At 40.5% G+C, this 21,338-nt stretch overlaps 1 protein-coding gene and 1 long non-coding RNA gene across 4 annotated transcripts in view; one reads left to right on the top strand and one right to left on the bottom strand.

Annotated features, from left to right (window-relative positions):
- Nucleotides 1-15,424, bottom strand: part of SULF1 (sulfatase 1) — a 178,002-nt gene extending 162,578 nt beyond the window's left edge. For 2 of the 3 annotated variants that reach the window (XM_040487645.1, XM_040487642.1), the window contains exon 1: nt 15,109-15,424. The gene's annotated coding sequence lies outside the window, so the exon portion shown is untranslated. Of the gene's footprint in view, nt 1-13,811; nt 13,922-15,108 lie in introns of all 3 variants that reach the window. The other variant, XM_040487644.1, reaches the window with a different exon arrangement.
- LOC121038146 (uncharacterized) lies at nt 273-20,905 on the top strand. The gene is made up of 3 exons (XR_005794187.1): nt 273-284; nt 3,906-3,915; nt 20,791-20,905. It is a non-coding gene; the product is annotated as an uncharacterized LOC121038146 (long non-coding RNA).
- Nucleotides 20,906-21,338: the final 433 nt, after the last annotated feature.

The raw sequence follows: 21,338 nt of genomic DNA on the forward strand, positions 1-21,338 counted from the left end.
GTAAAAAAAAATGGAAAATAATCACCAAAAACCAAACAAACAAACAAACAAACCCACTGAGGCTTGGAGAATTGAGCTACCTTGCAGAAAAGTAGCAAGACAATTTACTCAGATTCATCTATTGTTAACAATTGGCCCCAATTCCTTTATCAATTGTTCACTTGCTATCTCTGCCCCCCACTGAAATATATATGCATATATATTATATATATATATTTTTTTTCCTTGAACTTGATGAGAGTAATTTGAAAACATCATGGTCTTATACCCCTAAATATTTTTCAGTATATATTGCCTAAGAATGTGGGTCTGTTTCTTATTCTTTAAAAGGGGCACAGATGCTTAGCTGTGTGACATGCTCCACAGGGTTGCCGAAATCAAATAAACAATTGAAAGCACTTTTGGGGCACTTGGGTGGCTCAGTCAGTTAAACATCTGACTTCGGCTCAGGTCATGATGTCATGGTTTGTGAGGTAGAGCCCTGCGTTGGGCTGCACTGTGAACGTGGAAACTGCTTGGGATTCTCTCTCCCTCTCTGTCTGCCCCTCTCCCACTTCTGTTCTCTCTCTCTCTCTCTCTCTCTCGCTCTCGCTCTCTCTCTCAAGATAAATAAATAAACTTAAAAAAAAAAAAGAAAGCACTTTGGAAAGGTATACATTGTTATATAAAATCAAAGGATGTGCATTTCTTATACTGGGAACAATTCAATTACATAAAACTTCAGAGGACTCACAAGTTGTAAGTGCAGTAGAGTACAAACTAAGAAAGTCCATTGCACATGTCTGGAACAAGATGAAGAATAGAGCTAACTCAAGAGTCTCTGTGATGCGTGAGAGAAACAACAAAGATGCTCTCACACTTTGCAACATAACTTTGGAATTCTATTCCTCCTGCAAAGACTTGAATCTTTACGCTGTTTTTTACTTTAACAGTTTGCCATTTTGTGTGGTATTTTTGGTAGAGATTATGAGCATGTTTGAGAAAAGGTCACAGAAACTCAAGGGCATTTGCTGCTCAATGGCAGGACCATAGAGCTCTAAGAGTTTAATAAGAGCTCAGCTTTATTTCTTGTGGTCCTCCCTTTAAGTAGTGAACATGACCTGCTTTATTTTCATTATAGACAACAGCTGAAATACAAATAGGAAAAAGGAAAGCATGTTTTACAGAAGAGTTCAGTGTATAGGCTTAGTCGAAAATAGTATGAAACTAAGTGTTCGCGTGAACCAAAGAAATAATCTTTCATAGAATCCCTTTTTGGCATTTGCTGTAATAATACGGTTTAGCTATGTGACAAACAGGTAATTATTCTGCCACATTATCTTTGCATTCTCTGCAGAATTCTTCCTTTCATCAGAAGTTGTAACACTGGTAAGTTCAATTTCTTTATAATTCCAACCAGACTTGCAATCACATTCTCCAGTGGAGTGAAATACGACCAATAACTTGAAAATATTTATAAAAATACTGCTTTTCCGGTCACATATTTCTTTCGTTGCCCTAAAAATCATAATGGCTTCCTTTAGATACTTAAAACAACAACAAAAAAAAGGAAATCTAGAACACGTTTTAGGAACAAAACTATTGTTCAAAAAGTCAAAGCCACACTTAAGCATTCTGAATTCATCTTTTATTTTGAATTATTAAATTGTTATTCTTTATAATACAACACAAAAAATGTCAGTTAATGACTAAGAAATACATTGGTAATCCAATAATGATTGATTTTACTTCCTTTGTAAATAAGTCAGTTTTCAACATAAATTATACAGATATATAATGGTATATACACTTGTGTAATTTATTAAGCTATGAAGAATATTGCTTTTAGGCTTCCCTTGGGAAAATTGCAGTACCTGAGTAAGAATTTCAAATGTTTATTTCTCAATGAGGTGACGTTTCTGAGGAAAAGCTCAACTGTTCTAATGCTACAGTTTTCCCCAATATTGAGAAAATGTGATGTTTCTTGAATCGCTTGAAGCACAGAGCAGTGAAAAAGGAGTTAGAAGACATGAGTTCTAACACTGATTACTCCGCTTACTAACTCTTTAGACTCGGGCTTGTCTTCTCTCAGATTCAGCTTTATGGGGTGCAGAAATATTTGCATACCCAAATATTTCAAATTCCGATGATTTAGCTTAAGAAACGATGTTTTGAAGGGATAATGATTACTACTGTCATCATCATTTGGGTAGGATCCTTTTAGTGTAGGTTAGAACATGCCTCTACAAAGAAAGTTCTCTATACTAACACCACATAATGTTCAGATCATCCGTAGCAACAGTGCTTGGGTATTTTTGTTAGAATGGATTTTCTGCAAGGAATATATCCAATAAATGCTTTTTCTGGTATTTGTTCCAGTCCCAAGAATTCTCGACAGTACCTGATTATTCATCATAGCATTCAGCAAGAGGGTCCATGGTCACAAACAAAACTGGGCTCATGCCTTCACATTTTTGTTAGATCCTAATGTACAATAGACCTATGAACTCCCTTTGGTCCTGGTAGAATTTCACTGACATGCACTTCTTGATGAAGCCTAGCTTGTAGAAGTTTCTCTGGTAAGAATGACATTTGTGACTTTAGGCGGGTCTCTGAATACCCACCAGGCCTCAGTTTCCTCAGATGTAAAATGAGGGATTTTACTTAGATGATCTCTAAGGTATACCTCTAACCTTCTGGGTTTCTATAGTGTTTTATATATCTTTCCTGGAAAATCTATCCCTGATTCTAGATTATTTTTTAAAACTACAAGAACAAAGATCTGGTAGGTTTGACAGAATGTGTGTTAATTTCCTTTTTCTTTTGCGTAAGTTAAAGCCTGTCATCTGACTCTCTAATTGTCCTACAACTGAGAAAACTCCTTAGCCAAAGAATTTTTACAATCAAATCCTACTGTAAAATTAGAGAGAGAGAGAGAGAGAGAAACAGAGAGAGGGAGAAGCAGTATGATTTACTATGGAGTTTATAGGGCATTTTAATTTATGCTATGCAGCAGATAGTGGATATATTCATTCAGGTGGCACAAGTCTACATATCTGTCACTATCTCTGAAATGCTTGTCTAGCCATAATTTTACAGGTCCTTAAAAACAGAATTGTCACAAACTCCTCAGTTCAGCTCTCAACAGAATTTAATTGATAACATAGAATCCTGAGTGGCTGGCCTGTGAGTGTCACCCAGCTATACAATTTCACAACTAATCAAGGAAGATGGGAATTCGAGTTGGCCTATTGTCTATTTGAATCTGTTTCTGGATGGAATCCAGCTGGCTCAAACGCCGCCCTGGAAAGTGATGTGGGCAGAAGATGGAAAAACATTTAAGCCAGAGAACCAGCACCTAAGATAGAGAATTGCCTGGCGGAGCTGTGGATTTGTTGCTGATTAGTTTGCTAAAATTTCTCAGTAACCAAAATGCAATTTTCTATCCCAATTGTCCTTAAAAAAATCTATGAAGAGTAACAATAAATGCAAAATTGTACCTAATTAAGAGCTAATATTACATGACAAGATTTTAAGTGGTGACAGAGCACCTATGAGAAGTAATAGGTCTATCACTGGAATAGTTAGGGAAAGAAAGTTCCACGGAGGGAAGGGGGTTGATTTTTCTTCAAGGATGGGTGAAATCTGGAAGTTCAGAAGCATGATGAGAGGACACTGTCAGCCTGGAAAACAGTAGGAGCAAATGCTTAGGAGTGGAAGTAAGTGATGTAAATTAGCTGCTGCACCGGCTTCATGAAGAGCAGAAAGCTTATGTGGAAAGTGGGGTGGTTCTAGTGGGAAAGATTATGCAGGTCCTCGGATGCTGATATTTTATTTAGACTGGGCGCTGTAGAAAGTGGAGAGATGGCTGTTTTAGGGTAAGAGCTGACATGGTGAACCGCGCGGAAGGGAGGTCGGTTTAACAGTGGTATGTAAGTTGAGTAGGAATAAGAAAGAGACAAAGAACAGAGCTCGATTTAGAAGCATAAGGTGATGCAGAATTGAATTAAAGTCCTTCCCCTTTTCCCCCACCACACCTTCTAATTTCAAGAAGTCTGTTTTATTTATTCAGGCCTGTTTTAAGGAAGAGCAGAGTTTGCCAGTAGCCGAGAATAATGTAATCTAGGTGGGGTGGGGGGAGGGCAAAATAAAGGCAAAGAGGTGGTGGGCAGCGTGCTCCCTAAAGGCTAACTGATGTGCTCAACATCACATGGCTAGTGGTAGCCAAGCTCTAGAACCCAGACGTCCAATGTTTTTTTTCCACTGAACCACCCTGCCTCTTTTTCCTAACTATAATACTACTGCCATTATTCAGCAAATTTTATTTCATTGCTAGCAACATTTGAACTCATTACTTGCTCAGCATGAAATATGATTTACCTGAACCAATGAGGCAGCCGAGTGGTGTATTCTAAGCTTCCACAGGGGTTATAACAACGGAAAAAACAATTGTAGGAACACCTCCAATTCCACTTCTGAGACTACCGGCGTGGTTGATCAGAATGGTAGATCAACAGTGAGAAACGAAATGGCTATTGAAAATAACAATTGCTATACGTGAAGCACAATACAGGGTATCGCTCTCTGTTTTTTGTCTTAATTTTTGTGTTAAAAAAGTGACTCTGACAGAATATATTTTGACTACATTGACATTTTCCTGGCTTCCTCTCCACTTAATCTTTTTTTTTTTTTTTTTTTTTTTTTTTTACACGAGGACCACACCTCTCTATTCAATATGTCTTTGTCTCTCTGAGGCAGGTCTGGAAGTTGAACATGTAGGAGTAGAATCCTGAATTGAAGTCGGGATTTAGATGGTCTGAAATTAAGTTTAGGAATAGCAGCTCACGTTCCATACCCCAATCTCCAAGCAAGCACACTACCCATTGACCTAAGGGGGTACCAGATGAAGAGATCTGACCTGGTATTAAGCTTGGCAGCTAAGCCCAACTTTTGTGCTTGCGGCAGATGACGTTTATTGATCTAACTGTGGCGCTTGTGTATTATATCTTTTCCCCTTGGTTCATTAAACGGGATGTCTCATGAAGTACCAATTAAATCATTAGCCATTAATAGCTTTCAAATATAAACTGGCTCATACCAATTAGACCATCATGCATGGCAACCGTGAATGAGAAATGGATTACAGGTGCTGTTACTTAGGCTGGCATTTCTCCCATAGGAACCAGGGAACATGGTTCAGAAAACTCAGTTGAGTAAAATAAAACAGGCCGAAGTCTTCATTAAAAACTTGAATAGCACCCAAGTCTCTTTTGAGGAACCGAAATGCTGTCACGTCTCCACAGGTCAATGCTATTCCCACTTATTTCTAGTAATAAGACTACATTTTAATTCTAAATCTTGCTGACTCAAGTAGTGTATTCTTTCAATCATGCTGTCCCCCCACATCTAGTGCCAGAGTTTGAAATGGAAAATACAGTTTTCTATTTCTAATAAAATTACACCTAATCCTGGAAACTATGCCCTGATTTAGTACCAAGAAGTGACTAAAACTCTTATTATTTTGAAGAGGATCTTATTACGACGTATGTGGCGGAAACAAATAAAATAAAAGGGCAAAGGAAGAGGGGATAGAAAGAAAAGCAGGGGATGGGGAAACCTATCCCAAACCTTAAAATTAAGAATGATTTGTCTTTACGGTGAATGAAGAAGGGAGTGTCTATACCGTTTGTAAAGTAAGTCATTCATACATTCTGCGAAAAGGTTGTCCAACTCTTCTACGGTAGAATTTAAAGGTTTATGGACAGAAGCAACTCAAATATTTCATTTCTTCTTGCCTCTAGATTCCCTTTTAATTATATGTCCCTCTCCATCAGCATTTTCTTAGTTGGAAGAAGAGAATTATAGGTATTCTGTAGAGGTAGTTTGTTATTCTGACTTGAAAATTTATTACGTCCCCAGAGTTTAAGAACACTAGACTTGTTATTTGACCAACCATTTTCTTAACCTGAGAGAAGATCCTTTTGATCCAAGGAGGAATATGTTATTAAGAAAAATCACAGTTGTGCATTCCATCTTATGTATCATTGTTGATCAGGAAATTCGATTTCATGTTTAAATTATAAAGTATTATAAAGTTATCCCAGGCATAGTTATCAGTTTACGGATAACAGAGAAACATTTATTCCACAACGACCATTGTTACTTTGGAAATTTAGAGTGCTGCAAAATGGAAATTCTACTTCCAGCACCCCCATTTTCTTATGTGGTGTCACCATTCCCCTGTTCCCTGGCTTTGATACATCAGTGTCACCTTTGTCACTTGTCCTCTATTTGACCAATCACCAAGTTGTTGATGCTGTTATTTTATCTCTTCATAATGTTTCCTACACCCATCCTTTCTTCATTCTCAACATCGTCACTGGGACTGGGCAACATTTTTTTTTGTTGGTTTTGACCTTTGGTCTTTGTCTTGTTCCACTTGTCTTGTCTCTCTTCTCTCTTTCTCTTTCTCACTTCCTCCATTCTTGAAAAGCCTATTGCTTAAACTTCCTAAGGTACATTTTAACTATAAAGTTCAACTTGTATACTTGAGATGTCGTGACACATCTAGAATCTAGCTTAATGTAGCTCTGACGTGACATGCTTAATACAGAAGACAGAGAGTAGAGGCATCAGAGGACCACACTCTACTCTTCTTCTCTCTTCTTTCCCTCTATCACTCCTCTTTTCTCCCTCTCTCCCTTCCCTTCTTCCTTCTCCTCTTTGTCTAGTGCCCTCCTTCATTGTATTCCCAAAGCGCATCTATACAAATGCTCTGATTCAAAATGCTGTGTCTTGATTTGAAAAGGACATACCTGGCTTAAGTCCAAGTCCTTGCTGAAGAGGAGCTTTCCACCATCTTGGAAAGATACAGCCCTAGGAACGCTTACTGTGGTCTAAGCCCTGTGTTAAGCATCTTACTTTCATTATCTCACTTAACCTTTATAACAACCCTTTGTGGTAACCATATCTCCATTTTATAGAAAAGGAAACTGAATGAAAGAGAGGGTCAATAGGCCCCACACAGTTTGTAAAGGATAGAGAAGATTCACTGCTCTGATTCATCTGCTTATGATCTGGAGCAAAGTCTTGCCCAGCTAAGGTTCCCATTCCTCCAATAGGGGGCTCTGTTGATGTCCTTTTTATTTTATTAGACCTTAACAAGGGGTATTTAATCACCACATTCTTTGCATTACTATTAAACAATTGTTTGTGTGCATGTCTCCCCTCACAGCTAAATTAGATATTCCTTCAGGGCAAGGATGGTGTCCTGTATTATTTTGCATTCCTCTCCACATTGGGACAGAAATGCACAGGAAGCTGTCAAATACATACAGAATAGACAAATTAACAGATCGATGGAGTTTTCTTAAGTCTGTTCCTTTTGGCTCTATTTAGATTCTATTTAGAAGGCACATTGTGGCCATTCCTTAGGGCATCAACTCAACGGCTAAAAAGTAGTTTAAGCTGTTTGACATTGAGCATATCCCCCAAATCTCTTTTACTAAGTATAGATATTATATACGAAAAAGTTGGTGATAACACATGTGGAGACTTTAGGTGTCTCAAATAACAAATATTACATCACCTACGCTTTTATTCATCTGCTATATTCAGAACACTTCTTTTTCTTAGCAGCATGAAGCTTTCAAGAGGAAAAAAGAATCACGTGATTTGCAGGGGCCTCTTTGCTGGGATGCACTTCTTATACATGAAAGTTAAAAAGCTGAAGTTTCAAGAATATCTGGATGCAATGCCAAGCACATCTGTTTACTCAGAACTTCTATTCAGGGGAAGATTGATTATTGGCAGGTGAAGGTTAAGGGGGAAGCTTTAAACTGGCAGGAAGTCTATCCAAAGGACATGTTATATTATAGAGAGGTGATTTTGGTGCTAAGCCATATTAGTGATATGAGTTTGAAGATAATATCCACAGGTGCACACTTCTAAATTAATTTAATAAATGCACACTTGGCATGCAGTTAATCTTTTCTCACCATGACTCTGGTATAGCTGATATCTTAGAAGAGTCTAACTTTCAGTTTTATTTTAAATTACTATAGCAGGTGTTATATAACAACATACGTGAGCTACAACAACAAACCACAAAATTGGACAATAGACAAAACTCTCTGTAATTCAGATCTCTATTTTGTTTATTAGGAGTGTTCTAGTATATTGCTCAGAAAACTGGGACAGCTCTTAGGCTGGTATGTTTCGGGCTTCTTTCATCAAGGGAATGGATTCAGAGGGATTTTCTTGAGTTCTTGAGACAAACTTGGGTTTTTTATGAAGTGAAAAAGTTCATAGAGTATTAGCTTTATTCGCAGATGGGGAGAACTGTAACACAAGTCATAAAAAACTAGTCAGGGTTTCAGTTCATTGTAGCAACAGAACTAGTATCTAGAAACAGCAATCTGTAGCTGAACTAAAGATCTGGGCAATGCCAATGACAACAAATAGATTAAAACTGAGGAGAACACAACAGAAGCAAAAATATGTGAAGGTAGGTCAAAATCTATGTCAGAGCCGTAGCTCACGAATAGAATGACGGTAGTTTTATAACGTACTCGGATATGTGAGAAAACAAGTCCCCATCTGACTAATGGTACTCTTCTCTTACAAAAATGTCAAGGCTTGCTCATGTGTTTACTACCCAGATGAACGTTAGAATCCTTATTTTACTTTTAAGCAGAGTCATCCGGGCTCTTGCCGGTTCCTGAACTCTGTTCCCACCACCAGCCATCTAACCTTGTGTGAAAATTTGATTAGTATCACACAAAATGTGGAGATTAATTTTGGGACACTTTACGTCCTACAATGAATTTTCTTTTTTCTTTTCTTTCTTTTTTTTTTTTTTTTACCCAGAAGCACAGTGTGTCTGTTCATTTCTTCAGCCTAGCAATTTAACATCAGTCTCACCCACTACAGTTAAGTGGTGACATGTCCCAGTCCCTGGGATTCACATTTTCTAAATTTTTTTTTCAACGTTTTTTATTTTATTTTTTGGGACAGAGAAAGACAGAGCATGAACGGGGGAGGGGCAGAGAGAGAGGGAGACACAGAATCGGAAACAGGCTCCAGGCTCTGAGCCATCAGCCCAGAGCCTGACGCGGGGCTCGAACTCACGGACCGTGAGATCGTGACCTGGCTGAAGTCGGACGCTTAACCGACTGCGCCACCCAGGCGCCCCTTTTTTCTAAATTTTTTTTTCAACGTTTTTTATTTTATTTTTTGGGACAGAGAAAGTGGGATTCACATTTTAAAACATGAAGAAATATGTCTCACAGATTTGTAGCTCTGTGGTTATAAAGAAAATCAGAGTATAAGAAAAAGTCCTACCTTTGAAGGTGAAGTAGAGACCTCCATTTTTTTTTTAAATTAACAAGGTTTAACACATTGTTGTGCAGTAGTACAAAGATCATATACTTTGGGGGCAGAGGGAGCTAGTTTAACTGAAGCAGCCGAGACGAAGTCAGGCAACATAACTGTTAATGAAAGTTCTATGCACGTGTTTGCCGGGGACAGGGAGGGATCTCCAGAAAGGCCTCCTTGCCCTTTATGCTAGAGGAGTTTCTTTCCTCTCCCTGGCCTGGGGCAGGTGCACACCAGATGATCAGGCTTGGAAAGAATATCCTTTAATGTATCCCAAGATCCTGAAAACTGAAATTGAATGACCAGTGTCCACAGATATGTTTGGGAGGTGGCATTCAGTGCTTTGTTAGATAATTTCTCAGTGAGCTGTCCTTCTGGGGAAAGGACACAGAGAGTAGTAGGCTCGATGTTTGATGGTGGGTGCAGTTTGGGAAGAGAACCGAGCTCAGGCTGATTGCTTCCAGCGTTTTGTTAAATTTGCTTTGGAGGTGAAGGACAGCAAAGGTCCAAGCCCCTGGTTTTGTCTAAGTGGTATCTCGCTTTACCAGTTACTTCTGGAAGCTTGACCTGACTCCTACAATGTTTTGCCAAGTTATTATTTCTTTCTAAATAGTGGGCCAGAAGGAAGGAAGAGGAGCACATGACCCTTTGGTGAATTCCACTCCCTGCTGGGGTCCACCCCTCGGACCCTTTGTTCCCCCCAGCGCTGCAGCCCAGTGCCTGCTCTTTATTATCCTTTAATGCAGGACCCAGGACTCTGCTCCTCCCTGCAAAGTGTATTCAACTGTCACCATTGTCCCCACAGATCCATTAACTCAGTTGCTCCATGCCAAAAGCAGCCACCCCTCCGTCTCCCTCTCCTACTTCCTCTGCCCTCCCTCTGTCTCCCTCTCCTTGCCCTCCCCATCTCTCCCCACCTCTCCCCGCCCCTGCTATTGGTGAGAGTCTTACTCTCTTGATCTTTCTTCCCCTTCCCCCCCTGCTTTTGGTGACAGAAAAGGCTACCTACAGACACACCGTAAATACATAAAATCAACGACTAACATAACTGAGATGAACACATTCACGCATCCTGGATCTATATCTGTGTACGCACCTATCAACCTCCTTTCTCTCCCATTTATTGCACATGCGCCAAGCCAGCGCTTTGTGTGTTTTCTCCACAACATCCTCAAGGTAAGTACTTCTGACTCTGTTTTACAGAGGAGGGGGCTGAAAGGCAAGTCACCGTCCAAGGCCACTCAGCTACTGAGCGGTGGTCCCTGGATTAGAACACAAGTCCACCTGAACTGAAGACTGTACTCTCCCGCTTTCAAAATCATGGTTGAAATTTTATACCATGAGGGGCAGCTAATAGATGTAATTTCTACCATAGTTACAGAAAGCTGAAATAGATGGAGATTTGTCATTGTAATACTCAAACTTCATTTGGGGCAATAATTTCGCATTCTGTTTAGGTGGAATTTGTTCTAAGCTACCCCAAAATACAACCACTCAAGTGGCATCATTTTGTTTTTCTTCTCTCTCACGGGGGGAGAAGACTCTTAGAGCTGGCAAACAGCTCTAAAGTGGGGTAACCAGAGAGAAAAGTGACTTGGATGTTTGAATGTCCCTGTGAACTAGTCAACACACAACTATTAGTGTCTTCCGTGGGGAATACAGGTAGATCAAGCCAGTCCCTGTCTTAGGAGACCTCCCCCTTCCTGAGGAGTCAAGGGAAAAATGGCAAAATAGAAAACAAGATAAAATCAAGGCGGTTGTGCTAAGTGCAACCCATACATAACGAATGGTCAGCTTCAAGGGAAGGAAAACATCCCTGGGAGATGTGGTAATCAGTGGAGGCTTCTTGGAAGAGATGGGACTTAAGCTGACAGTTTTGAAGGATGAAGTTAGAGAGATGATGTGTGTTCTACACACTCTCACAAACATAGAACCCGAAGGAACAGTGCCTGTGAGGGCAGACCCTCATTTTGCAGACAAGCTAGAAAAGTAGAGTGGTTGCGGTAAGAGAAGAGACCAGGAAGCAGGGATGGGGGGTGGGGATGGGGTTGGTGTTGGGGGCTGGGGGGTGAGTTGAACTGGCCACTTGGGCTGCAGGGAAAAGGAGGTTTGGCTTGTACTTCTGTAAGGATTTGGTGGAAGACGCTGTCAGAAAGTTGGGACCAAGGAACAGATGGCCAGCATGTCATGTGAACTTCATTCTGTGAGTAATGAGGGTCCATGTAGTAGTTCTCAGCTCAGAAATGCTTTGATGGAAGCAGAGTTTTAGGAAGCTCAGTCTGGACCGGTGGATGGAAGAGGGAAATGGAGGCAGGCGGACCAGATAAGAGGCTGTTGTAATGATCCACGTGTGTGATGCAATCATTGTACTGGAGCGGTGGCTGTGGGCCAGATGTGGGAGATGTTTTAAAGGAAGGACTCACAGAATTTGACGACAGATTAGCTACGGGGGTGAGGGGGCTATTAGAGAGAGAGAAAAAAAAAAACCCAACAGGCTAATTCCCCTCCTTCCTAGCATATTGAGATAGAATTGAAAATATTTTAAATAGGAAACACATTTCAGGACAAACTTTTTCCAAAAATATCTTCTTTCAAACGCCTCCCCCTGCCAGGGATCTAACCTAAAGTAGAGGTAAATTTACCATATGACCATAGAATTAATTTCATACATGGGCTTCTTTTCCCTCAAAGTCAATAATGGTGATAAAAATAATAATCTATTTAGAGTCAGCGCCTTAAACATTTTAATCCCCTTAAACATACTCCACACTCTCTACACAAAAATATTGTACAGGGAAAAAAGAACCAGATGTCCTGACCTGACCTGCTGGTTGGCCTCAACCACATGGCAATGGGTGGAAAAGCTTAATACTCAGTGTCACAAAACTTGCTTTATAGATTCGTAATGTGTAAACCATTTTAAATCTAAAATACAAAGGAAGCAAGCCCCTATGCATTCCCATATGGATATATAATTAGGAAAGGAAATGCAAAGTGTCACTCTTGACACTTGTCTCTACTATTAACTATTACAATGGAAATGACCACAACAATCTGCCCGCAGTCACATAAATTTCCTTAGAAGTGAACAGAGAGGAGCCCTTTTAGTTCTTTGATGAAGGTTCCCACTCACAACTTAGCATGAGCTCAGTGAATATTTGGATTGATGTATGTTAGTTTTCCACTCGACCATAAAAATGGATTTTGCAACTTACTGAATCAAGCTTTCAGATGGCCTTTCGCCTCTGAGATTCGTCACCTAACTGCGTGCCTAGATAGCAGGATGCATCAATAGTGCCAGTGGAGATCTGCCCCCCCCCCGGCCCCCCCCCCAGAATCTGTTCTCCTTCACCGGGAGGGACAGCCTTGGTGCTCAAACACTTTTACAGCTGTTGCAATACTGATGGGAACTTCATGTGTGTTACCGGCGCAAGTGCTGTCAGGAAGAAACCAAATGTCAAACGGAGGTATGTAGAAGTCACCATAAATATGTCTCTGAATGTTTACCATCTGGAACCGTAGATTTAGATTTTGACAAGCAACTGGGATTGCCCCGTGGGCACTGTCTTCTAAGCAGAGCCTCTTAGCTGTGCTAAGTAACTTCATCGTACTTTAGCCTTGTTGGGGGGATGGACACACCACTTTGCCTTCTCAAGGTGTGAATTTATTATTTCTCAACATTCCCTTTTTTGCTTCCATCCCGCCTAATCCTGCCTGCAATGGGCTTTTGGGGGAGGGGGTTTCTTCCATATTGTCAAAGTCCTGGGCAGGCAGCCTGGTGGTCAGTCTGCGACATTAGCGACATATGCTTGTGGGGCTCCATGGCTAAATGAAACTTGCCTTTGTTAGATGCCATCACACTCATCTCCATCCTGTGAGCAGAAACTTTACTTTCTTCTGAAATACTTCCATGAGAGTGAAAAATGGCATTGGTGGTCAGCACGATACCTGCTACATGCTGTGCGCGTAGTCCTAATCCTAACACAACCCCAGATATCAGTTTGCCTTTCTGTCTTTATTTTTTTAAGCCCCGGTTCCATTGTAAAGCCAAAGTGGAATGACTGGAATTCCAGAAGACTTCAGCTTATGAACTTAGTCCTATTTGGGTTATGTAATATTGGGAACCGGATAATACTCAGTCATCATAGCTGCCTGCTTATTTATGAGGATAATTTCTCACTGAAGGGCTTTGAGACCAGAGAACACTGTGAATAACAACTACACACCATGCTGAAGCGTTGTTTTAATCAGAACTTTTAAAAAAGAAGATGAAATAATATCAACTGCAAAAAAAAAAATGTATAATGCAACCTGAAACATAATTTTACAAGCATCTTTAGGCAGTTGAATGAGTACAGAAATCACAAAGCACTAGCCATAAATCCTGCTGTTCAGCCTATTAAACAGCTCCCATTTCAGAATAGCTTATATACAGTATTATTCATCAGATTTCTCACCTGCGGAGGGTAAGGACAGTGTTGGGTTTCTCTACCAAATGTGAGGGTCCGGTAGACACAAGAACTCTTGAGCACCACAGGTATACGGACATGAACGTAGGAGGGCAAGTCTGTTAGAGTGCAGAAGAAGTAACTCATTGACTCCCCTAGCTCGGCCAAAAATTTTAAAAATGAAAATTTTATTTTTTGATCCCTGTAAAAATAAGGCGTCAGTTTGAAAGGCCTTTTTTTATGCCACACACTAAACGTAGTGTATAAACCCCATTGTTACATTCGGCTCAATTTAATTTTGGTGGGTGCTTTTGGCAGATTGGTCCCATTAATAGCTACTCACACAGATGATGGCAACTCATTTTCTGTTGCTCCGGCACCGGATGACCATTCATTTCCAGTGACTAATTTATAATTAAAGCCTTTTTTTTCAATGTTTGTTTATAACCCAGCCAGAAAATCTATTTCCATTTAATTAACACTTCAGATAGCCTGTTTGAAACCTATAAATGTCGTGACTTTAATGATCCATCACAGAGATGCTACTTTAGTTTTCAATGACTTGTAAAACTTTCACAAACAGATCTGCAAATGAATTCCCTCCATCTGCTTCCCTGCAGCTGCAAGAGGGATAAACTCCGTTTAAAGAGCATTTTCCTACTTCCTCCTTTTCTGCTTTTCTTCCAGCTCTGAGCATTTCTGTTTTAAAGCCGATCTATCAGCTGCTCAGAGGGCAGCCTCTTCTCTCAAGGAGTTTTCAGTCGCCAAATTGTGTTAAAAACACTTGGGTCCGTCATAAATCAGACATAATGCACGTTTTAAAAATCGGGCAAGGAAGCATTTCCACCTCTGCCGGCAACTCAGTAATAGACTCTTACGGGGAGCTTTATAAAGTGAGGCGTAAAATGCAACAGTTCCAAAGTGAATTTTAATTCTGAAAGCTAAAATAAATGCTCTCTCGGCCTGACGCGTCCTTTATGAACAATCCGTAGCTCCCGCTTCGGGTAGGTAAGGAGGGCATTAGAGAGTACGAATGCCACTCCAGAAGGCGTTTTCTCAGCTACACCTTCAAGAGCAAGGCATGGGGAGTGTTCGCTCTATAAAGACAGCCAAGCACCCAGCTCCTCACTGTTATCTGTCCACCGTACAATAGCAGCATTGATAGGAGAGCAACAACTGGCTTTGACAAGTGTGCTGTGCTAGCATTCCATTCAAAACTATGTTCAGAGAGAGAGGGAGAGAGAGAGAGAGAGAGGGAGGGAGGGGGGGAGGGAGGGAGAGAAGCATTCAATGTCTTTTACTTTACCTGAAAAAACTGCCTTTCTTGTGGCTGCAGCAAATGAATTCCTCCTCTGCTTCCAAAGGCAAAGTAGCTCTCTTGCCCGCAACTCTCACTTGGAGAAGACCACACAGCTCCAGCAAGACAGCCTCCCTGCTCCTAATCCCCACTCGAATGTGATGACACACACTAACCCCAACCATCTGGTGAAACACGTCCTCAAGCACTCAGCACGGTGGTGTGTCAAGACGGGCTGCCCAATCCAATTGCTGGGGCTGGGTGTCTCTCACCGACTGGAGGCTGAGGGCAGGACTGAAACTGGAGGTCTGAGAACTCCCAGTCAAGTAACCTGAGATTTCAGAGAGAAAGGACGGCTATAAAGAGGGGAGGAGTGGGAGGTGCTAAAGAGAAGGTGGAGGGAATGAATTATTCTGGTGGCCAGTTGTGCGTTACTTTTCACAACTCCTTGTGCTCCCCCGGGGACGACTGGGACCCTCCCGGGGATGCACTGAAACACTAAAAATCTTTTCCTGGCCAACCTAGTGAGGGCAATCTTCTCAGTGAGGCACCCTCCCCGCACGCACCACCACCACCCCCAGGAGAGAAAAGATTCATCCTGCCATACTGATAAAGTGTTAATGTAGGAGCAGTTTGCACGGAAATGTGACATCTGCATTTTGAGATCTAAACTCCTACCTTCCTTTGATTAGATCATGGCTGCCTCCAACATTCCAGGGAGAAAAGGGGTGGGGGCACAGGGCTAAGAGCAGAAACTTGTCTATTCCCACGTACGGCTCTTCACCGTTTGCCACGGGCTGAACTTCAGACATAGTCCACGAAAATCATTTTAGTTTCTACTCATGTAAAATAGCACGCACCCCCATAGATGAAGGTGGCTTTTTTAATCACTTGCTGCTTTCACAGACATCTCTTTGTAAAAGCACTTGGTACTAGAGGGCTGCACTCTGTCATTGATTATTTTTATTGGCTTCTAGTTAATTGCACTTATAATGTCCATATAGCTCAAGCAGCTCATTAACAATTTTGCTTTGAAATGTTTTCAATTTTTGGTCATTTCAATGTCTCTTTCTTATGTGCATTTCTTTCTTACTTTCTTTTCTTTTTTCTCTTTCTTTTTTCTTTCCTTTTTTTTTTTTTTTGAGTTCTCTGAACTGTTTTTACAGACCTAATTACTTTGATAGCAGTCTGAACCAGAAAATGGCTATACTTGTTACAGTGCTTTAAGGACATATCTGGCAATAAATTAATTGCTACAAATCTCACCATTTAAAATATGCCATCAGACTTCTAAGGAATTTTGATAATCTGAAAAGGAAAATAGGAGTTTGAAATATTAGCAACTCCCTGACAGTGTCTGTGGGGAGCCAACATTTTAAATATTGCACCTTTTGAATTTCTTTGAACAGGGATGGGTGTGCTGGCATAAAAACCAGACAAAAAACCAAACCAAAACAAAACAACAAACTTTACACTTACCCAAAGCATTAAAATCTAGACTACAACTGGCTATCTCGCGTTTGGAATGCCAGCATCGCAAAGAGAATTATTTCAATAGCTAGCAAAATTGACTTGACTGGCTTGTTTTTTTCCAGGAGTTTTTAATGTGATATTATATTAAGATACTTAAAAATTGCTCTTGGTGGAATGTTTTGAAGTACAGAATTAAGAACTACAATTTTCAGATTGTGATTTTTTTTTTTTTTTCTGTAACTGGGCTGTAGAAAAGATGAGGGGAAAAAAAAGAATTAGAGGTCGGAGTTCTGATTCATTTGCTTAATTTCTTCCCAGAAGTGATTATGAGGTGTGTGTTTCACAATATATACTATATGTACTAAACCACTACTCCTAATCAGCTAAATCCAGATACATAATCAACACAGAAGCCTTCAACAATGGCAAGTGGCACCACAGGGCTAAGACTTCCCTTGGGCACCATAAAAATTTTAACAGTGGCAATTATTGCGAGGCAATTTTTTTCATTAAAAAATTTTTTTTTTCTTTTGGTTAATCCACCCAGACTCATGTCTGAAAATCTGGATTACCTCCACTGCATAGATTTTGAAGGCCCTGGAGACATTATTAAGGTAGTTTGCATTCTCTTAAACTGTAATTGAGTTACAAAAGTAAAACCTAAGAAACTATAAAGGTGTTGAATCACGTTTTATCAACCCTGTGCTTGTAACACACCTTCTGTAAGACATTCCCAAGTGATCCGGGCTCTGACCCACATTATTGTTGAAAGTGCCTTTTAACACAAACATTTTTATTCTGTTCTTGATTGTAAATCTTTTCATTAATTCCCAGCTACTATTTCCCTTTTATCGATAACTTCAGCTATTTATACTACTTAAAACTTGCTGCCAAATAAGAAAATACAAGTTGAGCCATCACTCCTGCTCATTTGCTATGAACCTAATTCTTGCTCTGTGCAGAGTCCATAAACATCACCTTTCAAAAGTATCATAACATGAGTCTACAAGGACACATTTTTCTTTGGTTGATGCTCTGAAATGCTTTTGTTAAAGAAAATCAACTCAAACAAAAACCTGAAGCCGGTGCTGTAGGATAAGGTCCCAGCTTCCCTCTCCCTCTAGCCCGGTTCAGTGCTCAGCAGAGCGTCAGTTTAGAAGTTAAGAATTTTCCATTACCTCTCTTCCTTTCTCCTTGCCATCTGCAAACAGTTTATTTTTTAAGGGGAAAAAAAAAGTGAAATTGATTCTGTTTTGAAAGATCTAAACCTAAAATACAGCACGTTCTGGAAGATGACAGTCAGCATTTGAATGTGATGTTGATCAGGGTGAGGTTGTGTGCAGGGCGATTGGCTTCCTCGTAAGAATTAAGTCAGGACACTCCTAAAATGAGAGATTAATTGTAGGTAACGGTGATATTGAAAAATAGCCCCTCCTATTCTGTTCCCACAGTTAAAATGTCCCTTTACTTATTAGCTCCAATTAGTTTCCATGGTAACCGACCAGCCCTTGTAAACCCGCACTCGGAGCTCCACTCATCTTTGTCTAGACTGAGCTCGCCACCCTTCTTCCTCCACAGATGGCAGTTTAGCTGGGTCTATATCTATATTCATATCTCTCATGCACACATCACTGGCACACGGGTGCCCACATCACTTTATGACCAGTACAGTGGTGGCCACAGGAGGATGGAAATGGCATTTGGTCCCCGAGCTACAACGTGTGCATCCACCGCCACACTAATTTTTCCCCCTCTTGGTTATTGTTTCTTCCAGCCTTGTTCTATTATCAGCTGTTTGCTGCTTGTAATTTCTTTTCAGGGAAGCCAATACAGTATAATAAAAACCTCATTAAACAGAAACACCTATCAGCCTCAGAGAAAGGCCTAAACTACCCCTTTTTGTCTAAAGAATCATTAAAGTGAAAAAGAAAAACCACTTGTTTGTCATGCTTGAAGAAAAGAAAACAAAGCCAACAGAAAGGTTTACCAAGCCAGGGGGCTAATACGAAGATTTAGTGCACTTAAGACACCACGGTGCTTTTCCCCCTGGTGCTGCCAGTTGGCCAAGAATCCCAACAGAAGCATAGTAAACAAATCATCAGTGGGGCTGAGAGGGCCGGCGGCTCCAGTCACTTGGCGGGAAGAAAGGTAACTGGGTCCTGAGGCATCCTGGCTGTCACAGGCTGCCCTGTGCCACGGGGCTGGGAGCAAGCGATGCTGTTGGAGTCCCCAGAGGTTAGTGTGACCACAGAGGAATCTGATGGGGGGTGGGGGGAGAGCTATCAGCAAACACTTGGAATTGCGAGAACGCGGAAAGTCATAAGCTCACGTACTTTGTGCTGATTTTACTTCTTTGGACATAACTTGAATTCTGTATTGTGCTGAGGTAAACCATAAGAATTGGGAAGCCTCCAGCTGAGGAGCCAATCTTCTGTGACGGCCAGGTATAATCTCTGTAAGAGAAAGTCAAAAGGGTAGCTACCGTTGGATCTCTTTTTTTTCCTATTACCTCTGCTAACCATCATCTTCGCAGCACCTATTTTGGCATACAAATAATGACTGAAAGAATAAGATTCCCCGATGCTGGTGAAATGTTTTATTCTTAAAATGGTTTCTGAAGTTGGCTTTGAGGTCATCTGTAAGTATCAGAAAAGAAAAAGTTCTGATCACCAATGCTTAATCTGATGGGATGTGTGAATCTGTGAAGCCCCCTTTCTTTGGCGGTAACACTGTCTTGGGTTTTTTCCTTTGAAGCAAATGACAAATGTCGTCTAAAGGCCCACCGTGCTAGCAATATGTGTGTGACAAGTATCCCATTACTATTCATATCATATGAAGTGTCTGTAGATGCAGAATAAATCTTATAATTTGGGACATCCTGCACTCAGGGCTACCCAGCTTCAGACGGTGACTTATTCTTCTTCAACTATACTTCACTGCCTTTAGTCACATTGAACCAAATCACTCTCAGAAAGAGAGAAGACACGGTTGCTTGTTAAATGAAGTCACGTGCTACACAACAGGCATCCAAGTTGCTCATGTTTTCAATGACTGCACGGCTATATCGGAGGTGGCACTGGAGCCAGTGGTAGCTTTCATGCCAGACAAATGGTTTCATCACTGAGGGGAAGTTCTCTCCCGGAAGCGCAAGCCTGCCTGTGCCGCAAAGGGATATGTAGCTACCCTGCAAATCATTTGGGGAGGCTGAAATGAGGCGCTAAACCATTTAGGACAAAACAGTAACCCTCAAATGGGATAATTTGGTGAAATGGAGTGGATTCAATGATAAATGCAGAAAGGATGCAAAACATTTTTACAAATCTCTTTTAAACCCATCTTGTAGAAATTGGTACTTGAGCATTGGGTATTAGTCCTCATTTGAACAGATAAATAAGGTTAGGAGACATAATATTAGGAAGTATGGGTATCCAGTGAGAAGAAAATGTGACTTTCAGCAATAAAAATCTGGAAGAAAGGGTGGAGGGTGTTTCAGATGGAGTTTATCCTAAACCCAATGAGTCAAATAATGATCTTTCATTCGTAATATGAACATTCCTGAGTTAAGGTATGTAGCAGGGAAAAAAGGTAGAAAACTGGAAGCAGGGACAGACATGAGAAAAGTGAAGCTCAGGGAGGATCAGGCTAATGTCCAAGTCATTGGTGGACAGGGAATGAACCCCAAGATTCAATCTATCAGATCGTGTATTTTTCTCTCAATAGCAACATGCACTTTTATTAGGAACAAAATTAAGAACGGCAAAGATTCTCTTAAACTGGAGTGATTATGTTTCATTGGTGTTGCATTACAGAATTTGACAAGTTGCTGTGAGTTCAGAAGCATAAAATATCTTTGTCCATGCAGCATTTCTTCTTTAAGCCACTATAGTGGCTTAGCTGAGAAATGTCAGGCAAATGTAATTGTAAACGCAGCACAGCTCTTCTTAATAATTATTGGAAAATATATTTTTTCTTGTGGCCCTGCTTTATTGTAAAAAGTGGGCTAGATCCAGGGCACATATCATCTAACTTTCTTACTTCCATGTATTTTTTTTCAATATATAAGATTAAAAACTTGGGAATATCTGAGTGAGATTCACGTTATATTAATTTTGAAAGAAATGGACATCAGACCCCGAACTGAGAATTTTCCTAACTAGGGCCATACGGCAGTCCCTATGTCCCTGTTATTTGCCTAATGTCTAGGAAATTAATGAAGAGGGACCGTAAAACCTTGGTCTGCGAGCATAATTTGTTCCCGAAACATGCTTGTGATCCAAAGCACTTGTATATCAAAGAGAATTTCCCCATGAGAAATAACAGAAGCTCAGATGATTCGTTCCACAACCCTAGAATATTCATATAAAAATGATTACAGTACTGTAATATAATACAAAGTAATAAAGAAAATACAAAATAAAGAGAAAAATAAACAAATTAACCAGCACTTACTTTTGAAAACTTTTCTGGCTATTGTGAGGGAGACAAGAGAAAGGAGGGGTATGGTGTAGGACGACTTTCACTGTCACTAACAGAATCACTGCTATCTATTGGCTCAATGGAATCTTTTTCTGCATGGGGGCCATCGTATATACTCACATGGATGTTGACTACAATACAGTATTAATAAACTCTTGTCATCTACTGTATTTAATGTAACTGGCAATAAGGCAGCAGAGGAAAGGGCCTATATCTGCAGGCAGCCTGACCTAGTATGAAGGAAACATTCCTAAGCTTTCTCTTGTATGGAAAAGCAAAGGGCTGTCCAC

The sequence above is a fragment of the Herpailurus yagouaroundi genome, unplaced genomic scaffold (assembly GCF_014898765.1).
Source record: "Herpailurus yagouaroundi ecotype Mexico unplaced genomic scaffold, PumYag 165, whole genome shotgun sequence".
Lineage (NCBI taxonomy): Eukaryota > Metazoa > Chordata > Mammalia > Carnivora > Felidae > Herpailurus > Herpailurus yagouaroundi.